At 44.4% G+C, this 23101-nt stretch overlaps 1 protein-coding gene across 1 annotated transcript in view; it reads left to right on the forward strand.

Moving 5' to 3' along the window:
• Positions 1–3894: 3894 nt before the first annotated feature.
• Positions 3895–23101, forward strand: part of LOC127912366 (membrane-associated guanylate kinase, WW and PDZ domain-containing protein 3-like) — a 64324-nt gene continuing 45117 nt past the window's right edge. Inside the window, exon 1 of the mRNA XM_052481301.1 lies at positions 3895–4269. The gene's annotated coding sequence lies outside the window, so the exon portion shown is untranslated. The remainder of the gene's footprint in view (positions 4270–23101) is intronic.

Below are 23101 nucleotides of genomic sequence, written 5' to 3' on the forward strand. Positions count from 1 at the left end.
TGCTACAGTATCACTAGCCCATAATACACAGTGCTACACTATCACTAGTCAATAATACACGGTGCTACACTATCACGAGCCCATAATACACCAGTGCTACTATCACTAGCCAATAATACACTGTGCTACCCTATCACTAGTCCATAAAACACAGTGCACCCTATCACTAGCCAATAATACACGGTGCCTACACTATCACTAGCCAATAATACACCGTGCTACACTATCACTAGCTCATAATACACGTCTACACTATCATTAGCCAATAATACACCGTGCTACACTATCATTAGCCAATAATACACAGTGCTACACTATCACTAGCCCATAATACACCGTGCTACACTATCACTAGCCCATAATACACAGTGCTACACTATCATAGTCAATAATACACCGTGCTACACTATCACTAGCCATAATACACCGTGCTACACTATCACTAGTCAATAATACACGGTGCTACACTATCACTAGTCAATAATACACGGTGCTACCCTATCACTAGTCAATCATACACGGTGCTACACTATCACTAGTCAATAATACACGGTCCTACCCTATCACTAGTCAATAATACACGGTGCTACACTATCACTAGTCAATAATACACGGTGCTACCCTATCACTAGTCAATAATACACGGTGCTACACTATCACTAGTCAATAATACACGGTAATACCCTATCACTAGTCAATAATACACGGTGCTATACTATCACTAGTCAATAATCACCGTGCTACCCTATCACTAGCCCATAATACACGGTGCTACACTATCACTAGTCAATAATACACTGTGCTACCCTATCACTAGTCAATCATACACGGTGCTACACTATCACTAGTCAATAATACACGTGTATCTACCCTATCACTATCATTAGTCATAATACACGGTGCTATACTATCACTAGCCCATAATACACCGTGCTACACTATCACTAGCCCATAATACACAGTGCTACCCTATCATTAGCCAATAATACACGGTGCTACCCTATCACTAGTCAATAATACACGGTGCTACACTATCACTAGCCCATAATACACCGTGCTACACTATCATTAGCCCATAATACACGGTGCTACCCTATCACCAGTCAATAATACACCGTGCTACACTATCACTAGTCACACTATACTAGCCCATAATACACCATGCTACACTATCACTAGCCCATAATACACGGTGCTACACTGACACTAGATCAATAATACACGGTGCTGCACTATCACTAGCCCATAATACACCGTGCTACACTATCACTAGCCCATAATACACCGTGCTACACTATCACTAGCCCATAATACACCGTGCTACACTATCACTAGCCCATAATACACCGTGCTACACTATCACTAGCCCATAATACACCGTGCTACACTATCACTAGCCCATAATACACCGTGCTACACTATCACTAGCCCATAATACACCGTGCTACACTATCACTAGCCCATAATACACCGTGCTACACTATCACTAGCCCATAATACACCGTGCTACACTTCACTAGCCCATAATACACCTATCACTAGCCCATAATACACCGTGCTACACTATCACTAGCCCATAATACACCGTGCTACACTATCACTAGCCCATAATACACCGTGCTACACTATCACTAGCCCATAATACACCGTGCTACACTATCATTAGCCCATAATACACCGTGCTACACTATCACTAGCCCATAATACACCGTGCTACACTATCACTAGCCCATAATACACCGTGCTACACTATCATTAGCCCATAATACACCGTGCTACACTATCACTAGCCCATAATACACATCACTAGCCCATAATACACTGTGCTCACTAGCCCATAATACACCGTGCTACACTATCACTAGCCCATAATACACCGTGCTACACTATCACTAGCCCATAATACACCATGCTACACTATCACTAGCCCATAATACACCGTGCTACACTATCACTAGCCCATAATACACCGTGCTACACTATCACTAGCCCATAATACACCGTGCTACACTATCATTAGCCCATAATACACCGTGCTACACTATCACTAGTCCATAATACACAGTGCTACACTATCACTAGCAATAATACACCGTGCTACACTATCACTAGCATAATACACTGTGCTTCAGCCCATAATACACCGTGCTAACTATCATTAGCCCATAATACACACGTGCTACACTATCACTAGCCAATAATACACCGTGCTACACTATCACTAGCCCATAATACACGGTGCTACCCCATCACTAGTCAATAATACACCATGCTGTCAATACACTATCACTAGCCATAATACACAGTGCTACCCTATCACTAGTCAATAGGTGCCCCTATCATACAATAATACACAGTGTTATACTACACTATCACTAGCCCATAATACACCGTGCTACACTATCACTAGCCCATAATACACCGTGCTACACTATCACTAGCCCATAATACACCGTGCTACACTATCATTAGCCCATAATACACTGTCCTACACTATCATTAGCCCATAATACACCGTGCTACACTATCACTAGCCCATAATACACCGTGCTACACTATCATTAGCCCATAATACACCGTGCTACACTATCACTGAGCCCATAATACACCGTGCTACACTATCACTAGCTCATAATACACCGTTCTACACTATCACTAGCCCATAATACACCATGCTACACTATCACTAGCCCATAATACACTGTGCTACACTTTCACTAGATCATAAAACACAGTGCTACACTATCACTAGCCCATAATACACCGTGCTGCACTATCATTAGCCCATAATACACGGTGCTACACTATCACTAGCCCATAATACACCATGCTACACTATCACTAGCCCATAATACACGGTGCTACAGTATCACTAGCCCATAATACACAGTGCTACACTATCACTAGCCCATAATACACCGTGCTACACTATCACTAGCCCATAATACACCATGCTACACTATCACTAGCCCATAATACACTGTGCTACACTTTCACTAGATCATAAAACACAGTGCTACACTATCACTAGCCCATAATACACCGTGCTGCACTATCATTAGCCCATAATACACGGTGCTACACTATCACTAGCCCATAGTACACCATGCTACACTATCACTAGCCCATAATACACGGTGCTACAGTATCACTAGCCCATAATACACCGTGCTACACTATCACTAGCCCATAATACACCGTGCTACACTATCACTAGCCCATAATACACCGTGCTACACTATCATTAGCCCATAATACACCGTGCTACACTATCACTAGCCCATAATACACCGTGCTACTGTACTCAGTCACTAGCCCATAATACACCGTAGTGGGTATCATTAGCCCATAATACGTAGAATGTATGCACACATGACTGTAAGTCGCTTTGGATAAAAGCGTCTGCTAAATGGCATATATTATATTATATATATATTATATTATTATATTATTATTATTATTATTATTATTATTATATATTATAATACACCGTGCTACACTATCACTAGCCCATAATACACCGTGCTACACTATCATTAGCCCATAATACACCGTGCTACACTATCACTAGCCCATAATACACCGTGCTACACTATCACTAGCCCATAATACACCGTGCTACACTATCACTAGCCCATAATACACCGTGCTACACTATCATTAGCCCATAATACACCGTGCTACACTATCACTATCCCGTAATACACCGTGCTACACTATCACTAGCCCATAATACACCGTGCTACACTATCACTAGCCAATCGTCTGAATGCGGTCTCTTCTCTTTCTTTGACTTTTTAATCCCTGTTCCTTCCCTTCCATGCTCCCCTCCCTCCATTCCCCCGTTCGTTCCTCTTATCGCCGTTTCCTTATTGCCTTCGCCTATGAGGAAAGAGAGAGCAGTTAGGAAGTAGCACCGTAGTGAATACACTGTAATTCTGACCCGTGTTCCACTATTAGTTCCATTAGTCTATTACAGCCCGCAGCCGTAGAGCCGCTTCACCACTGTCGCGCCGCAGATACACTCTCTTTTCAAATCTTACCAGCAACATTCATTATCTATTTGCCTGCGCAGTGCAATGGATTTTTAACCAGGGTCTCTACCTATCTAATATCACAGAGCAGCAGAGCCTGCAGTGACCGGACAGGCAGCGGTACACCAAGGTACCAATCAATACGACTGGAGACTTCAGAGAAAGGATATATATATAGCTGCCTATAGCTGCTACGAGGAAAAACGTCGCGGAGAAGGAGGCTGGAATTATGAAGGTATGCCGTTAAAACAAATGTGCATTTAGTTTTTTAGTTTGAGGCTATTTTGTAATCTATTTGCCGTAGTTACCATTTCACCATGTATTCAACAAGACGCGTTCTGCTCTATTCAGAACATGCCTACTAGATTACTTACTCTGTTATTGCTCTGCTGCCATAAAGCAAGGTTAGACTATTAGGGGATCCATTTATGCGAGAGGCTATTGTGCTCCACAACGCTGCATTTGCCCAGGTCCGATCAATCTCACCGTTTACTCGCTATTTAACCATATAGATGTAGACTACCACGAGTCCCTACGCTCTCTGCTGCTTAAACGCTCCCCTGTGCCACTAGCTCCTCAGAAGGCTATCCAAATTAACCAGCTGGTGTCTTCAACACATCTGGCCGAGGATTACCAAGCATTTATTTACACTACTGATTTACACCACAGCCAACATAACTCCGTATTGGATTAGCCCGCAGCAGTGTATGTGGGCATAGTATTATTGCAAATCTGTTTGGCCCAGAGGCCGTGTGATAGTAACTAGTCTGCCTGCCCTGTGATAGTAACTAGTCTGCCTGCCCTGTGATAGTAACTAGTCTGCCTGCTGTGTGATAGTAACTAGTCTGCCTGCCCTGTGATAGTAACTAGTCTGCCTGCCCTGTGATAGTAACTAGTCTGCCTGCCCTGTGATAGTACAGTCTGCCTGCCCTGTGATAGTAACTAGTCTGCCTGCTGTGTGATAGTAACTAGTCTGCCTGCTGTGTGATAGTAACTAGTCTGCCCTGTGATAGTAACTAGTCTGCCCTGTGATAGTAACTAGTCTGCCTGCCCTGTGATAGTAACTAGTCTGCCCTGTGATAGTAACTAGTCTGCCTGCCCTGTGATAGTAACTAGTCTGCCTGCCCTGTGATAGTAACTAGTCTGCCTGCCCTGTGATAGTAACTAGTCTGCCTGCCCTGTGATAGTAACTAGTCTGCCCTGTGATAGTCACTAGTCTGCCTGCCCTGTGATAGTAACTAGTCTGCCTGCTGTGTGATAGTCACTAGTCTGCCTGCCCTGTGATAGTAACTAGTCTGCCCTGTGATAGTAACTAGTCTACCTGCCCTGTGATAGTAACTAGTCTGCCTGCCCTGTGATAGTAACTAGTCTGCCTGCCCTGTGATAGTAACTAGTCTGCCCTGTGATAGTCACTAGTCTGCCTGCCCTGTGATAGTAACTAGTCTGCCTGCTGTGTGATAGTCACTAGTCTGCCTGCCCTGTGATAGTAACTAGTCTGCCTGCTGTGTGATAGTAACTAGTCTGCCCTGTGATAGTAACTAGTCTGCCTGCCCTGTGATAGTAACTAGTCTGCCTGCTGTGTGATAGTCACTAGTCTGCCCTGTGATAGTCACTTGTCTGTCTGCCCTGTGATAGTAACTAGTCTGCCCTGTGATAGTCACTTGTCTGCCTGCTGTGTGATAGTAACTAGTCTGCCTGCCCTGTGATAGTACAGTCTGCCTGCTGTGTGCTAGTAACTAGTCTGCCTGCTGTGTGATAGTAGCTAGTCTGCCCGCTGTGTGATAGTAACTAGTCTGCCTGCTGTGTGATAGTAACTAGTCTGCCCTGTGATAGTAACTAGTCTGCCTGCTGTGTGATAGTAACTAGTCTGCCCTGTGATAGTCACTTGTCTGTCTGCTGTGTGATAGTAACTAGTCTGCCTGCCCTGTGATAGTACAGTCTGCCTGCTGTGTGATAGTAACTAGTCTGCCTGCTGTGTGATAGTAACTAGTCTGCCTGCTGTGTGATAGTAACTAGTCTGCCCTGTGATAGTAACTAGTCTGCCTGCTGTGTGATAGTAACTAGTCTGCCCTGTGATAGTAACTAGTCTGCCTGCTGTGTGATAGTAACTAGTCTGCCCTGTGATAGTCACTTGTCTGACTGCTGTGTGATAGTAACTAGTCTGCCTGCCCTGTGATAGTACAGTCTGCCTGCTGTGTGCTAGTAACTAGTCTGCCTGCTGTGTGATAGTAACTAGTCTGCCTGCTGTGTGATAGTAACTAGTCTGCCTGCCCTGTGGTAGTACAGTCTGCCTGCTGTGTGATAGTAACTAGTCTGCCTGCTGTGTGATAGTAACTAGTCTGCCTGCCCTGTGATAGTAACTAGTCTGCCCTGTGGTAGTAACTAGTCTGCCTGCTGTGTGATAGTAACTAGTCTGCCCTGTGATAGTAACTAGTCTGCCTGCTGTGTGATAGTAACTAGTCTGCCCTGTGATAGTAACTAGTCTGCCTGCTGTGTGATAGTAACTAGTCTCCTGCCCTGTGATAGTAACTAGTCTGCCCTGTGATTGTAACTAGTCTGCCCTGTGATAGTAACTAGTTTGCCCTGTGATAGTAACTAATCTGCCTGCTGTGTGATAGTAACTAGTCTGCCTGCCCTGTGATAGTAACTAGTCTGCCTGCCCTGTGATAGTAACTAGTCTACCTGCCCTGTGATAGTAACTAGTCTGCCTGCCCTGTGATAGTACAGTCTGCCTGCTGTGTGCTAGTAACTAGTCTGCCTGCTGTGTGATAGTAACTAGTCTGCCTGCTGTGTGATAGTAACTAGTCTGCCTGCCCTGTGATAGTAACTAGTCTGCCCTGTGGTAGTAACTAGTCTGCCTGCTGTGTGATAGTAACTAGTCTGCCCTGTGATAGTAACTAGTCTGCCTGCTGTGTGATAGTAACTAGTCTGCCCTGTGATAGTAACTAGTCTGCCTGCTGTGTGATAGTAACTAGTCTGCCTGCCCTGTGATAGTAACTAGTCTGCCCTGTGATTGTAACTAGTCTGCCCTGTGATAGTAACTAGTTTGCCCTGTGATAGTAACTAGTCTGCCTGCTGTGTGATAGTAACTAGTCTGCCTGCCCTGTGATAGTACAGTCTGCCTGCTGTGTGATAGTAACTCGTCTGCCTGCTGTGTGATAGTAACTAGTCTGCCTGGTGTGTGATAGTAACTAGTCTGCCTGCTGTGTGATAGTAACTAGTCTGCCTGCCCTGTGATAGTACAGTCTGCCTGCTGTGTGATAGTAACTAGTCTGCCTGCTGTGTGATAGTAACTAGTCTGCCTGCCCTGTGATAGTACAGTCTGCCTGCTGTGTGATAGTAACTAGTCTGCCTGCTGTGTGATAGTAACTAGTCTGCCTGCTGTGTGATAGTAACTAGTCTGCCTGCCCTGTGATAGTAACTAGTCTGCCCTGTGATAGTAACTAGTCTGCCTGCTGTGTGATAGTAACTAGTCTGCCTGCCCTGTGATAGTAACTAGTCTGCCTGCCCTGTGATAGTAACTAGTCTGCCTGCCCTGTGATAGTACAGTCTGCCTGCTGTGTGATAGTAACTAGTCTGCCCTGTGATAGTAACTAGTCTGCCTGCTGTGTGATAGTAACTAGTCTGCCTGCCCTGTGATAGTAACTAGTCTGCCCTGTGATAGTAACTAGTCTGCCCTGTGATAGTAACTAGTTTGCCCTGTGATAGTAACTAGTCTGCCTGCTGTGTGATAGTAACTAGTCTGCCTGCCCTGTGATAGTAACTAGTCTGCCCTGTGATAGTAACTAGTCTGCCCTGTGATAGTAACTAGTTTGCCCTGTGATAGTAACTAGTCTGCCTGCTGTGTGATAGTAACTAGTCTGCCTGCCCTGTGATAGTACAGTCTGCCTGCTGTGTGATAGTAACTAGTCTGCCTGCTGTGTGATAGTAACTAGTCTGCCTGCTGTGTGATAGTAACTAGTCTGCCTGCTGTGTGATAGTAACTAGTCTGCCTGCCCTGTGATAGTACAGTCTGCCTGCTGTGTGATAGTAACTAGTCTGCCTGCTGTGTGATAGTAACTAGTCTGCCTGCTGTGTGATAGTAACTAGTCTGCCTGCCCTGTGATAGTACAGTCTGCCTGCTGTGTGATAGTAACTAGTCTGCCTGCTGTGTGATAGTAACTAGTCTGCCTGCTGTGTGATAGTCACTAGTCTGCCTGCCGTGTGATAGTAACTAGTCTGCCCTGTGATAGTAACTAGTCTGCCTGCTGTGTGATAGTAACTAGTCTGCCTGCTGTGTGATAGTCAATAGTCTGCCTGCCCTGTGATAGTAACTAGTCTGCCCTGTGATAGTAACTAGTCTGCCTGCTGTGTGATAGTAACTAGTCTGCCTGCCCTGTGATAGTAACTAGTCTGCCTGCCCTGTGATAGTAACTAGTCTGCCTGCCCTGTGATAGTACAGTCTGCCTGCTGTGTGATAGTAACTAGTCTGCCCTGTGATAGTAACTAGTCTGCCTGCTGTGTGATAGTAACTAGTCTGCCTGCCCTGTGATAGTAACTAGTCTGCCTGCCCTGTGATAGTAACTAGTCTGCCTGCTGTGTGATAGTAACTAGTCTGCCTGCCCTGTGATAGTAACTAGTCTGCCCTGTGATTGTAACTAGTCTGCCCTGTGATAGTAACTAGTTTGCCCTGTGATAGTAACTAGTCTGCCTGCTGTGTGATAGTAACTAGTCTGCCTGCCCTGTGATAGTACAGTCTGCCTGCTGTGTGATAGTAACTAGTCTGCCTGCTGTGTGATAGTAACTAGTCTGCCTGCTGTGTGATAGTCACTAGTCTGCCTGCCCTGTGATAGTACAGTCTGCCTGCTGTGTGATAGTAACTAGTCTGCCTGCTGTGTGATAGTAACTAGTCTTCCTGCTGTGTGATAGTAACTAGTCTGCCTGCCCTGTGATAGTACAGTCTGCCTGCTGTGTGATAGTAACTAGTCTGCCTGCTGTGTGATAGTAACTAGTCTGCCTGCTGTGTGATAGTCACTAGTCTGCCTGCCCTGTGATAGTCAATAGTCTGCCTGCCCTGTGATAGTAACTAGTCTGCCCTGTGATAGTAACTAGTCTGCCTGCTGTGTGAAAGGAACTAGTCTGCCTGCCCTGTGATAGTAACTAGTCTGTCTGCCCTGTGATAGTAACTAGTCTGCCTGCCCTGTGATAGTACAGTCTGCCTGCTGTGTGATAGTAACTAGTCTGCCCTGTGATAGTAACTAGTCTGCCTGCTGTGTGATAGTCACTAGTCTGCCTGCCCTGTGATAGTCAATAGTCTGCCTGCCCTGTGATAGTAACTAGTCTGCCCTGTGATAGTAACTAGTCTGCCTGCTGTGTGATAGTAACTAGTCTGCCTGCCCTGTGATAGTAACTAGTCTGCCTGCCCTGTGATAGTAACTAGTCTGCCTGCCCTGTGATAGTAACTAGTCTACCTGCCCTGTGATAGTAACTAGTCTGCCTGCCCTGTGATAGTAACTAGTCTGCCTGCCCTGTGATAGTACAGTCTGCCTGCTGTGTGATAGTAACTAGTCTGCCTGCTGTGTGATAGTACAGTCTGCCCTGTTTCTTACAAATATCTGTGAATGTGCTCTAGGCGTGCTCTGTGTGTGTGTGTATGCGAAAGGGAGAGTGTATGTGGGCTGAATGCTTGTGTTTTGTGTATGAGCAACCTGGTCTCAGAGCATTTTGTATTATTCTGTACATAAATCCGAATGCTCCATTTAGTATGATACAGTATGTTACGTTCCTCGTGGAATGTATGATTTTATTTTATTTTCCTTGATCCATTTCGTATGATACTGTTTGTTACTAATTACAATTCGTGTTATCCCTTACCAATTTGCAAAATGTACATCAGGGCTTGATAGAAACTTTTTTTTTTTGCCACGTCTCCTTCACACTAGTAGGACCGATTTGTTTTAACAAAGCTCAAGTCACTTGTCTAACACCATGGGCAAAAATAAGTTTTATAGAGCAAGGAACACTTCACAAAATAAACAGCATTATTACGATATTATCTCTGGTATTGAGAGTGGAAGGCTGCTGGTCTCTGATCACTGTATAATATCTCCTGCCGTTGTGTCCTTGAGCAAGGCACCCCCCTCCCCCACACAAAGTAAAATACTGCACTGAAAGGCTACTGGGTGGTCGGTCAACCCTCCCATCTGGAGAGCAACTGGGTGAGCAAATGAGGTGAGAAGGGAGGTAAAGGCAAAAAAAAAGGCCATGGTGGCAAAGTAAAGACAATATAGCAAGTAAAACACTGGAATGGTAGATTTGCAGTGGAAGAATGTGCAAAGTAGAAATAAAAATAATGGGGTGCAAAGGAGCAAAATAAATAAATAAATAAATAAAATAAATACAGTAGGGAAAGAGGTAGTTGTTTGGGCTAAATTATAGGTGGGCTATGTACAGGTGCAGTAATCTGTGAGCTGCTCTGACAGTTGGTGCTTAAAGCTAGTGAGGGAGATAAGTGTTTCCAGTTTCAGAGATTTTTGTAGTTCGTTCCAGTCATTGGCAGCAGAGAACTGGAAGGAGAGGCGGCCAAAGAAAGAATTGGTTTTGGGGGTGACTAGAGAGATATACCTGCTGGAGCGTGTGCTATAGGTGGGAGATGCTATGGTGACCAGCGAGCTGAGATAAGGGGGGACTTTACCTAGCAGGGTCTTGTAGATGACCTGGAGCCAGTGGGTTTGGCGACGAGTATGAAGCGAGGGCCAGCCAACGAGAGCGTACAGGTCGCAGTGGTGGGTAGTAAATGGGGCTTTGTTCACAGAACGGATGGCACTGTGACAGACTGCATCCAATTTATTGAGTAGGGTATTGGAGGCTATTTTGTAAATGACATCGCCCGAAGTCAAATATAGGTAGGATGGTCAGTTTTACAAGGGTATATTTGGCAGCATGAGTGAAGGAGACTTTGTTGTGAAATAGGAAGCCAATTCTAGATTTAACTTTGGATTGGAGATGTTTGATGTGAGTCTGGAAGGAGAGTATACAGTCTAACAAGACACCTAGGTATTTGTAGTTGTCCACGTATTCTAAGTCAGAGCCGTCCAGAGTAGTGATGTTGGACGGGCGGGCAGGTGCGGGCAGCGATCGATTGAAGTATACAGAATGGTGTCGTCTGCGTCAGGTGTCTGAGATTCTTTGGGTTGTTAGACGTCCGTAATATACGCCCCACCCATCGACCCCGACTAACCTCCGTTCGTTTTTTTGCCGTAAGTAAACCATCTGTCTTATGTAACCAGACCAAACGTAACATATCATATCTAAACAGAGTGTTCTTTCGGATTTACGTACAGAATAATACGAACTGCTCTGAGACCAGGTTGCAACGAGCCGTGTAAAAGTCGCTCTGAACTGAAGGTCTACTTTATACCCAACACGGTAACACTGAAAGTGTCGGTAAAGCTATGTCAGAGCAGAGAAGTGTCTGCAGTAAGTCGTAATCTGCCCTGCAGTAGTCATCCACAGAACGTGTATTAACCCTATAATACAACAAGGCATTTAACCATTTTATTTACCTTTGTTTGTTGTTGAATTTTACACAACCAATGAATGGGGGAGGTGGTTGCCGTATGCAGTGCATTATGGGGGAGGTGGTTGCCGTATGCAGTGCATTATGGGGGAGGTGGTTGCCGTATGCAGTGCATTATGGGGGAGGTGGTTGCCGTATGCAGTGCATTATGGGGGAGGTGGTTGCCGTATGCAGTGCATTATGGGGGAGGTGGTTGCCGTATGCAGTGCATTATGGGGGAGGTGGTTGCCTTATGCAGTGCATTATGGGGGAGGTGGTTGCCGTATGCAGTGCATTATAGGGGAGGTGGTTGCCGTATGCAGTGCATTATGGGGGAGGTGGTTGCCTTATGCAGTGCATTATGGGGGAGGTGGTTGCCGTATGCAGTGCATTATAGGGGAGGTGGTTGCCGTATGCAGTGCATTATGGGGGAGGTGGTTGCCGTATGCAGTGCATTATGGGGGAGGTGGTTGCCGTATGCAGTGCATTATGGGGGAGGTGGTTGCCGTATGCAGTGCATTATGGGGGAGGTGGTTGCCGTATGCAGTGCATTGTGGGGGAGGTGGTTGCCGTATGCAGTGCATTATGGGGGAGGTGGTTGCCGTATGCAGTGCATTATGGGGGAGGTGGTTGCCGTATGCAGTGTATTATGGGGGAGGTGGTTGCTGTATGCAGTGCATTATGGGTAGGTGGCCTTATAGACGTGCTTCGGTACATACAGTGGATTCAGAAAGTATTCAGACCCCTTGACTTTTTCCACATTTTGTTAAGTTACAGCCATATTCTAAAATGTATTAAATTCATGTTTTTCTACATGAATCTACACACAGTACCCCATAATGACAAAGCAAAAACAGGTTTTATGGTCAAAGGAATTGTCTGTAGAGACCTGAGACAGGATTGTGTCGAGGCACAGATCTGGGGAAGGGTACTAACAAAATTGTGCAGCATTGAAGTTCCCCAAGAACACAGTGGCCTCCATCATCAGTTCCTCTGTGGAGATGAGAGAACCTTCCAGAAGGACAACTATCTCTGCATATGGTAGAGTGGCCAGACGGAAGCCCGCTTGGAGTTTGCCAAAAGGCACCTAAAGACTCTCAGACCACGAGAAACAAGATTCTCTGGTCTGATGAAACCAAGATTGAACTCTTTGGCCTGAATGCCAAGCATCACGTTTAGAGAAAACCTGGCACCATCCCTACGGTGAAGCATGGTGGTGGCAGCGTCATGCTGTGGGGATGTTTTTCAGCAGCAGGGACTGGGAGACTAGTCAGGATCGAGGGAAAGATGAAAGGAGCAAAGAACAGAGAGTTTCTTGATGAAAGCCTTCTCAAGAGCGCTCAGGACCTCTGACTGGGGCGAAGGTTCACCTTCCAATAGGACAGCGACCCTAAGCACACAGCCAAGACAATGCAAGAGTGACTTTGGGACAAGTCTCCGAATGTCCTTGAGTGGCCCAGCCAGAGGCCGGACTTGAACCCGATCGAATATCTCTGGAGATAGCTATGAAATGACGCTCCCCATCCAACCTGACAGAGCTTGAGAGGATCTGCAGAGAAGAATGGGAGAAATTCCCCAAATACAGGTGTGGCAAGCTTGTAGCATCATACCCAAGAAGACTCGAGGCTGTAATCTCTGCCAAAGGTACTTAAACAAAGTACTGAGTAAAGCGTCAGAATACTAATGTAAATGTGATATTTCAATTATTATTTTTATATACATTTGAAAATAAATCTAAAAACCTATTTTTGCTTTGACATTGTGATGTCATTATGGGGTATTGTGATGTCATTATGGGGTATTGTCATGTCATTATGGGGTATTGTGATGTCATTATGGGGTATTGTCATGTCATTATGGGGTATTGTGATGTCATTATGGGGTATTGTGACGTCATTATGGGGTATTGTGATGTAATTTATGGGGTATTGTGATGTCATTTATGGGGTATTGTGATGTCATTATGGGGTGTGTAGATTGATGAGGATAAAAACAATTTAATCCATTTTAGAAAAAGCTGTAATGTAACAAAATGTGAAAAAGTCAAGGTGTCTGAATACATTTCGAATGCTCTGTATGTATATATATACACAAGTATGTGGACACCTCTTCAAATTACTGGATTCGGCAATTTTATCCACACCTGTTGCTGACAGGTGTATAATTTCGAGCACACAGCCATGCAATCTCCATAGACAAATATCGGCAGAAGAATGGCCTGACTGAAGAACTCAGTGACTTTCAACGTGGCACCATCATAAGATGCCACCTTTCCAACAAGTCAGTTCATCAAATCTCTGCTCTGCTAAAGCTTCCCCGGTCAACTGTGGGTGCTGTTATTGTGAAGTGGAAATGTCTAGGAGCAACAACAACTCAGCCGCGAAGTGGTAGGCCACACAAGCTCACAAAGAACTTGACTGAGCTGCACAGAGCCCTGACTTCAACCCCATCGAACACCTTTTGGGATGAATTGTAACGCCGACTGCGAGCCAGGCCTAATCACTTGTGGATGAATGGAAACAAGTCCCTGCAGCAATGTCCCAACATCGAGTGGAAATCCTTCCCAGAAGAGTGGAGGCTGTTATAGCAGCAATGTTCCAACATTGAGTGGAAAGCCTTCCCAGAAGACTGGAGGCTGTTATAGCAGCAATGTTCCAACATCTAGTAGAACTCCTTCCCAAAAGAGTGGAGGCTGTTATAGCAGCAATGTTCCAACATCGAGTGGAAAGCCTTCCCAGAAGACTGGAGGCTGTTATAGCAGTAATGTTCCAACATCTAGTGGAAAGCCTTCCCAGAAGACTGGAGGCTGTTATAGCAGCAATGTTCCAACATCTAGTAGAACTCCTTCCCAAAAGAGTGGAGGCTGTTATAGCAGCAATGTTCCAACATCGAGTGGAAAGCCTTCCCAGAAGAGCGGAGGCTGTTATAGCAGCAATGTTCCAACATCTAGTGGAAAGCCTTCCCAGAAGAGTGGAGGCTGTTATAGCAGCAATGTTCCAACATCTAGTGGAAAGCCTTCCCAGAAGAGTGGAGGCTGTTATAGCAGCAATGTTCCAACATCTAGTGGAAAGCCTTCCCAGAAGAGTGGAGGCTGTTATAGCAGCAATGTTCCAACATCTAGTGGAAAGCCTTCCCAGAAGAGTGGAGGCTGTTATAGCAGCAATGTTCCAACATCTAGTGGAAAGCCTTCCCAGAAGAGTGGAGGCTGTTATAGCAGCAATGTTCCAACATCTAGTGGAAAGCCTTCCCAGAAGAGTGGAGGCTGTAATAGCAGCAAAGTGGGGGACCAACTCCATATTAATGCCCATGATTTTGCAATGAGATGTTGGATGAGCAGCTGTCCACGTACTTTTGGTCATGTAGTGTACGTGTCTGAAAGACAGGTCTGTGTTTCTGGGTTATCTAACGATGTGATGTCCAATCAGATGCGAGGACAGTAGAGGGTCGTCCTTTATTATCCCTGCTTACACTGTCAGCATTTACCTGACCTATACTCCTCCATTCACGCCTCCTCTCCTCTCCTCTCCTCTCCTCTCCCCTCCCTCCCCTCCCCTCCTCTCCCCTCCTTTCCCCTCCCTCCCCTCCCCTCCCCTCCCCTCCCTCCCCCTCCCTCCCTCCTCCCTCCCTCCCCTCCCCTCCTCTCCCCTCCCCTCCTCTCCCTCCCTCTCCCCTCCCTCCTCCTCCTCTCCTCTCTCCTCTCCTCTCCTCTCCTCTCCTCTCCTCTCCCTCCTCTCCCTCCCCTCCCCTCCCCTCCCCTCCCCTCCCTCCCCTCCTCCTCCTCCCCTCCTCTCCCTCTCCTCTCCTCTCCTCTCCTCTCCTCTCCTCTCCTCTCCTCTCTCCTCTCCTCTCCTCCCCCTCCCCTCCCCCTCCTCCTCCTCCCTCTCCTCTCCTCTCCTCTCCTCTCCTCTCCTCCTCTCCTCTCCCCTCCCCTCCTCTCCTCCCCTCCTCTCCCCCTCCTCTCCCCTCCTCTCCTCTCCCTCTCCTCTCCTCTCCCCTCCCCTCCTCTCCTCTCCTCTCCTCTCCTCTCCCCTCCCCTCCCTCCCCTCCTTTCCCCTCTCCTCTCCCCTCCCCTCCCCTCCTCTCCTCTCCTCTCCTCTCCTCTCCACTTCCCCTCCTCTCCTCTCCTCTCCTCTCCCCTCCCCTCCTCTCCCCTCCTCTCCTCTCTTCTCTTCTCCTCTCTTTCAATACCATTCTGTTGTGTTCTTTTGTTTTCTACAGCACCAAAGCCCATACTAAATGGCTCTACGTGACTTTACCTCTCAACAAGCAGCTCTCTCCTAAGATTCCCTACTATCTGATTGTTTTATTTGTCTTTGATAAGTCCGGACCGGTGACCTAGTGCTTTATGAGTGTTCCTAGAAGGGTGTTGCCACGGCTACGTAGTCTGGTTCACTTCTCCATGTGAACCAGCTGGCTTATGATTGGCTTATTATTATGCAACCCTCAAACCGTAACAAAATGTTTGTTTCCATGAATCTATATGGATATGTGCTGCTTTATTGGGGGAAAGTTTTAGTTACAGTACTACAACTCTGATACTTTACAGGACTAGGACTCTGATACTTTACTGGACTAGGACTCTGATACTTTACTGGACTAGGACTCTGATACTTTACAGGACTAGGACTCTGATACTTTACTGGACTAGGACTCTGATACTTTACATTACCTTAACTCTGATACTTTACAGGACTAGGACTCTGATACTTTACTGGACTAGGACTCTGATACTTTACTGGACTAGGACTCTGATACTTTACTGGACTAGGACTCTGATACTTTACAGGACTACGACTCTGATACTTTACTGGACTAGGACTCTGATACTTTACAGGACTAGGACTCTGATACTTTACTGGACTAGGACTCTGATACTTTACAGGACTAGGACTCTGATACTTTACTGGACTAGGACTCTGATACTTTACTGGACTAGGACTCTGATACTTTACAGTACTAGGACTCTGATACTTTACAGTACTAGGACTCTGATACTTTACAGGACTAGGACTCTGATACTTTACTGGACTACAACTGTGATACTTTACAGGACTAGGACTCTGATACTTTACAGGACTACGACTCTGATACTTTACTGGACTAGGACTCTGATACTTTACTGGACTAGGACTCTGATACTTTACAGGACTACGACTCTGATACTTTACTGGACTAGGACTCTGATACTTTACAGGACTAGGACTCTGATACTTTACTGGACTGCGACTCTAATACTTTACAGGACTAGGACTCTGATACTTTACAGGACTAGGACTCTGATACTTTGATACTTTACAGTACTTTACAGTACTATGACTCTGTAGTACTGCGCTCTACTTGACTATACTGCGCTCTACTCTACTGTACTGCGCTCTACTCTACTGTACTGCGCTCTGCTTTACTGTACTGCGCTCTACTCTACTGTACTGCGTTCTGCTTTACTGTACTGCGCTCTACTGTACTGCGCTCTACTCTACTGTACTGCGCTCTACTCTACTGTACTGCGCTCTGCTTTACTGTACTGCGCTCTACTCTACTGTACTGCGCTCTGCTTTACTGTACTGCGCTCTACTCTACTGTACTGCGCTCTGCTTTACTGTACTGCGCTCTACTCTACTGTACTGCGCTCTACTTTACTGTACTGTGCTCTACTTTACTGTACAGTGCTCTACTGTACTCTACTTTACTGTACTGCGCTCTACTTTACTGTACTGCGCTCTACTTTACTGTCCTGCGCTCTACTTTACTGTAGTGTGCTCTACTGTGCTCTACTGTACTGTGTTCTACTGTACTGTGTTCTACTGTGCTCTACTCTACTGTGCTCTACTGTACTGTACTCTACTGTGCTCTACTATTCTGTGTTCTACTGTGCTATACTGTACTGTGTTCTACTGTGTTCTACTGTGTTCTACTGTACTCTACTGTGCGTTGTTCTACGGTGCTCTACTGTGCTCTACTGTGTTCTACTGTGCTCTACTGTTCTGTGTTCTACTGTGCTATACTGTACTGTGTGTGTTCTACTGTGCTCTACTGTGCTGTGTTCTACTGTGTTCTACTGTACTCTACTGTGCTGTGTTCTACTGTGCTCTACTGTGCTCTACTGTGTTCTACTGTACTGTGCTCTACTGTGCTCTACTGTGCTCTACTGTGTTCTACTGTACTGTGCTCTACTGTGCTCTGCTGTGCTCTACTGTGTTCTACTGTGCTCTACTGTACTGTGCTCTACTGTGCTCTACTGTGCTCTACTGTGTTCTACTGTGCTCTACTGTACTGTGCTCTACTGTGCTGTGTTCTACTGTGCTCTACTGTACTGTGCTCTACTGTGCTGTGCTCTACTGTGCTCTACTGTGCTCTACTGTGTTCTACTATACTGTGTTCTATTGTATTCTACTGTGTTCTACTGTGCTCTACTGTGCTCTACTGTGCTCTACTGTGTTCTACTGTACTGTGCTCTACTGTGCTCTACTGTGCTCTACTGTACTGTGCTCTACTGTGTTCTACTGTACTGTGCTCTACTGTGTTCTACTGTACTGTGCTCTACTGTGCTCTACTGTGCTAGTGAACTTTCATTAGCCCCCTCCTCATGAAGGAGAGAAATTAGACAATATTTTGAAGATATGGGGGTTTTGGTAACAGAATGACAAGTTACTAGGCAATGTTTCTTAAACTTACAGAAAGCAAATAATTTCTCCAAAACTGAACATAAATGTTGTCAGGGGTCGTTGCTTCATCATTATAACGTTTTTATGCATTTCTAATACATTTCAAGACTTTTTCTAGTTGATGGTTATTTTTAAGACCCCTTATCCATCTGCATGTTCAGAAATCAAATTATTTATAATTTTAAGGATGGAAAACATATCTACTGAATGCCTGAATTTCACCCAAAATATAGACTCTTAGCTTTTATTTGACAGACTACTTTATTAGATAGACTCTGTTACATACCTGATGAAGGTGTAGACTCTGTTACATACCTGATGAAGGTGTAGAATACATAGACTCTGTTACATACCTGATGAAGGTGTAGAATAGATAGACTCTGTTACATACCTGATGAAGGTGTAGACTCTGTTACATACCTGATGAAGGTGTAGAATAGATAGACTCTGTTACATACCTGATGAAGGTGTAGACTCTTGTTACATACCTGATGAAGGTGTAGAATAGATAGACTCTGTTACATACCTGATGAAGGTGTAGACTCTGTTACATGCCTGATGAAGGAGTAGACTCTGTTACATACCTGATGAAGGTGTAGACTCTGTTACATACCTGATGAAGGAGTAGACTCTGTTACATACCTGATGAAGGTGTAGACTCTGTTACATACCTGATGAAGGTGTAGAATAGATAGACTCTGTTACATACCTGATGAAGGTGTAGACTCTGTTACATACCTGATGAAGGTGTAGAATAGATAGACTCTGTTACATACCTGATGAAGGTGTAGACTCTGTTACATACCTGATGAAGGAGTAGACTCTGTTACATACCTGATGAAGGTGTAGACTCTGTTACATACCTGATGAAGGTGTAGACTCTGTTACATACCTGATGAAGGTGTAGACTCTGTTACATACCTGATGAAGGTGTAGAATAGATAGACTCTGTTACATACCTGATGAAGGTGTAGACTCTGTTACATACCTGATGAAGGTGTAGAATACATAGACTCTGTTACATACCTGATGAAGGTGTAGACTCTGTTACATACCTGATGAAGGAGTAGACTCTGTTACATACCTGATGAAGGTGTAGAATAGATAGACTCTGTTACATACCTGATGAAGGTGTAGACTCTGTTACATACCTGATGAAGGTGTAGAATAGATAGACTCTGTTACATACCTGATGAAGGTGTAGACTCTGTTACATACCTGATGAAGGTGTAGAATAGATAGACTCTGTTACATACCTGATGAAGGTGTAGACTCTGTTACATACCTGATGAAGGTGTAGAATACATAGACTCTGTTACATACCTGATGAAGGTGTAGACTCTGTTACATACCTGATGAAGGAGTAGACTCTGTTACATACCTGATGAAGGTGTAGAATAGATAGACTCTGTTACATACCTGATGAAGGTGTAGAATAGATAGACTCTGTTACATACCTGATGAAGGTGTAGACTCTGTTACATACCTGATGAAGGTGTAGACTCTGTTACATACCTGATGAAGGTGTAGACTCTGTTACATACCTGATGAAGGTGTAGAATAGATAGACTCTGTTACATACCTGATGAAGGTGTAGACTCTGTTACATACCTGATGAAGGAGTAGACTCTGTTACATACCTGATGAAGGAGTAGTCTCTGTTACATACCTGATGAAGGTGTAGAATAGATAGACTCTGTTACATACCTGATGAAGGAGTAGACTCTGTTACATACCTGATGAAGGTGTAGACTCTGTTACATACCTGATGAAGGTGTAGACCGTGTTGCATACCTGATGAAGGTGTAGAATAGATAGACTCTGTTACATACCTGATGAAGGTGTAGAATAGATAGACTCTGTTACATACCTGATGAAGGTGTAGACTAGATAGACTCTGTTACATACCTGATGAAGGTGTAGACTCTGTTACATACCTGATGAAGGTGTAGACTCTGTTACATACCTGATGAAGGTGTAGACTCTGTTACATACCTGATGAAGGTGTAGACTCTGTTACATACCTGATGAAGGTGTAGACTCTGTTACATACCTGATGAAGGTGTAGACTCTGTTACATACCTGATGAAAGTGTAGAATAGATAGACTCTGTTACATACCTGATGAAGGTGTAGACTCTGTTACATACCTGATGAAGGTGTAGACTCTGTTACATACCTGATGAAGGTGTAGACTCTGTTACATATCTGATGAAGGTGTAGAATATATAGACTCTGTTACATACCTGATGAAGGTGTAGACTCTGTTACATACCTGATGAAGGTGTAGACTCTGTTACATACCTGATGAAGGAGTAGACTCTGTTACATACCTGATGAAGGTGTAGACTCTGTTACATACCTGATGAAGGTGTAGAATAGATAGACTCTGTTACATACCTGATGAAGGTGTAGACTCTGTTACATACCTGATGAAGGAGTAGACTCTGTTACATACCTGATGAAGGAGTAGACTCTGTTACATACCTGATGAAGGTGTAGACTCTGTTACATACCTGATGAAGGTGTAGACCGTGTTGCATACCTGATGAAGGTGTAGAATAGATAGACTCTGTTACATACCTGATGAAGGTGTAGACTCTGTTACATACCTGATGAAGGTGTAGACTCTGTTACATACCTGATGAAGGTGTAGAATAGATAGACTCTGTTACATACCTGATGAAGGTGTAGACTCTGTTACATACCTGATGAAGGTGTAGAATACATAGACTCTGTTACATACCTGATGAAGTTGTAGAATACATAGACTCTGTTACATACCTGATGAAGGTGTAGACTCTGTTACATATCTGATGAAGGTGTAGAATAGATAGACTCTGTTACATACCTGATGAAGGTGTAGACTAGAAGGAGTCTGTTACATACCTGATGAAGGTGTAGACTCTGTTACATACCTGATGAAGGTGTAGACTCTGTACATACCTGATGAAGGTGTAGACTCTGTTACATACCTGATGAAGGTGTAGAATAGATAGACTCTGTTACATACCTGATGAAGGTGTAGAATAGACTCTGTTACATACCTGATGAAGGTGTAGACTCTGTTACATACCTGATGAAGGTGTAGACTACCTGATGTTACATACCTGATGAAGGTGTAGAATAGATAGACTCTGTTACATACCTGATGAAGGTGTAGACTCTGTTACATACCTGATGAAGGTGTAGAATACATAGACTCTGATGAAGGTACATACCTGATGAAGGTGTAGAATAGATAGACTCTGTTACATACCTGATGAAGGTGTAGACTCTGTTACATACCTGATGAAGGTGTAGAATAGATAGACTCTGTTACATACCTGATGAAGGTGTAGACTCTGTTACATACCTGATGAAGGTGTAGAATAGATAGACTCTGTTACATACCTGATGAAGGTGTAGAATAGATAGACTCTGTTACATACCTGATGAAGGTGTAGACTCTGTTACATACCTGATGAAGGTGTAGAATAGATAGACTGTTACATACCTGATGAAGGTGTAGAATAGATAGACTCTGTTACATACCTGATGAAGGTGTAGACTCTGTTACATACCTGATGAAGGTGTAGACTCTGTTACATACCTGATGAAGGTGTAGAATAGATAGACTCTGTTACATACCTGATGAAGGTGTAGACTCTGTTACATACCTGATGAAGGTGTAGACTCTGTTACATACCTGATGAAGGTGTAGACTCTGTTACATACCTGATGAAGGTGTAGAATAGATAGACTCTGTTACATACCTGATGAAGGTGTAGACTCTGTTACATACCTGATGAAGGTGTAGACTCTGTTACATACCTGATGAAGGTGTAGATCGTGTTACATACCTGATGAAGGTGTAGACTCTGTTACATACCTGATGAAGGTGTAGAATAGATAGACTCTGTTACATACCTGATGAAGGAGTAGACTCTGTTACATACCTGATGAAGGTGTAGACTCTGTTACATACCTGATGAAGGTGTAGACTCTGTTACATACCTGATGAAGGTGTAGACTCTGTTACATACCTGATGAAGGTGTAGACTCTGTTACATACCTGATGAAGGAGTAGACTCTGTTACATACCTGATGAAGGTGTAGACTCTGTTACATACCTGATGAAGGTGTAGACCGTGTTGCATACCTGATGAAGGTGTAGAATAGATAGACTCTGTTACATACCTGATGAAGGTGTAGACTCTGTTACATACCTGATGAAGGTGTAGACTCTGTTACATACCTGATGAAGGTGTAGACTCATAGACTTGTTACATACCTGATGAAGGTGTAGAATAGATAGACTCTGTTACATACCTGATGAAGGTGTAGACTCTGTTACATACCTGATGAAGGTGTAGACTCTGTTACATACCTGATGAAGGTGTAGACACATACCTGATGAAGGAGTAGACTCTGTTACATACCTGATGAAGGTGTAGACTCTGTTACATACCTGATGAAGGTGTAGAATAGATAGACTCTGTTACATACCTGATGAAGGTGTAGACTCTGTTACATACCTGATGAAGGTGTAGACTCTGTTACATACCTGATGAAGGTGTAGAATAGATAGACTCTGTTACATACCTGATGAAGGTGTAGACTCTGTTACATACCTGATGAAGGTGTAGAATACATAGACTCTGTTACATACCTGATGAAGGTGTAGACTCTGTTACATACCTGATGAAGGTGTAGAATAGATAGACTCTGTTACATACCTGATGAAGGTGTAGACTCTGTTACATACCTGATGAATGTGTAGACTCTGTTACATACCTGATGAAGGTGTAGATCGTGTTACATACCTGATGAAGGTGTAGACTCTGTTACATACCTGATGAAGGTGTAGACTCTGTTACATACCTGATG

This window comes from Oncorhynchus keta, chromosome 27 (genome assembly GCF_023373465.1).
Source record: "Oncorhynchus keta strain PuntledgeMale-10-30-2019 chromosome 27, Oket_V2, whole genome shotgun sequence".
In the NCBI taxonomy this organism is placed as follows: Eukaryota; Metazoa; Chordata; class Actinopteri; order Salmoniformes; family Salmonidae; genus Oncorhynchus; species Oncorhynchus keta.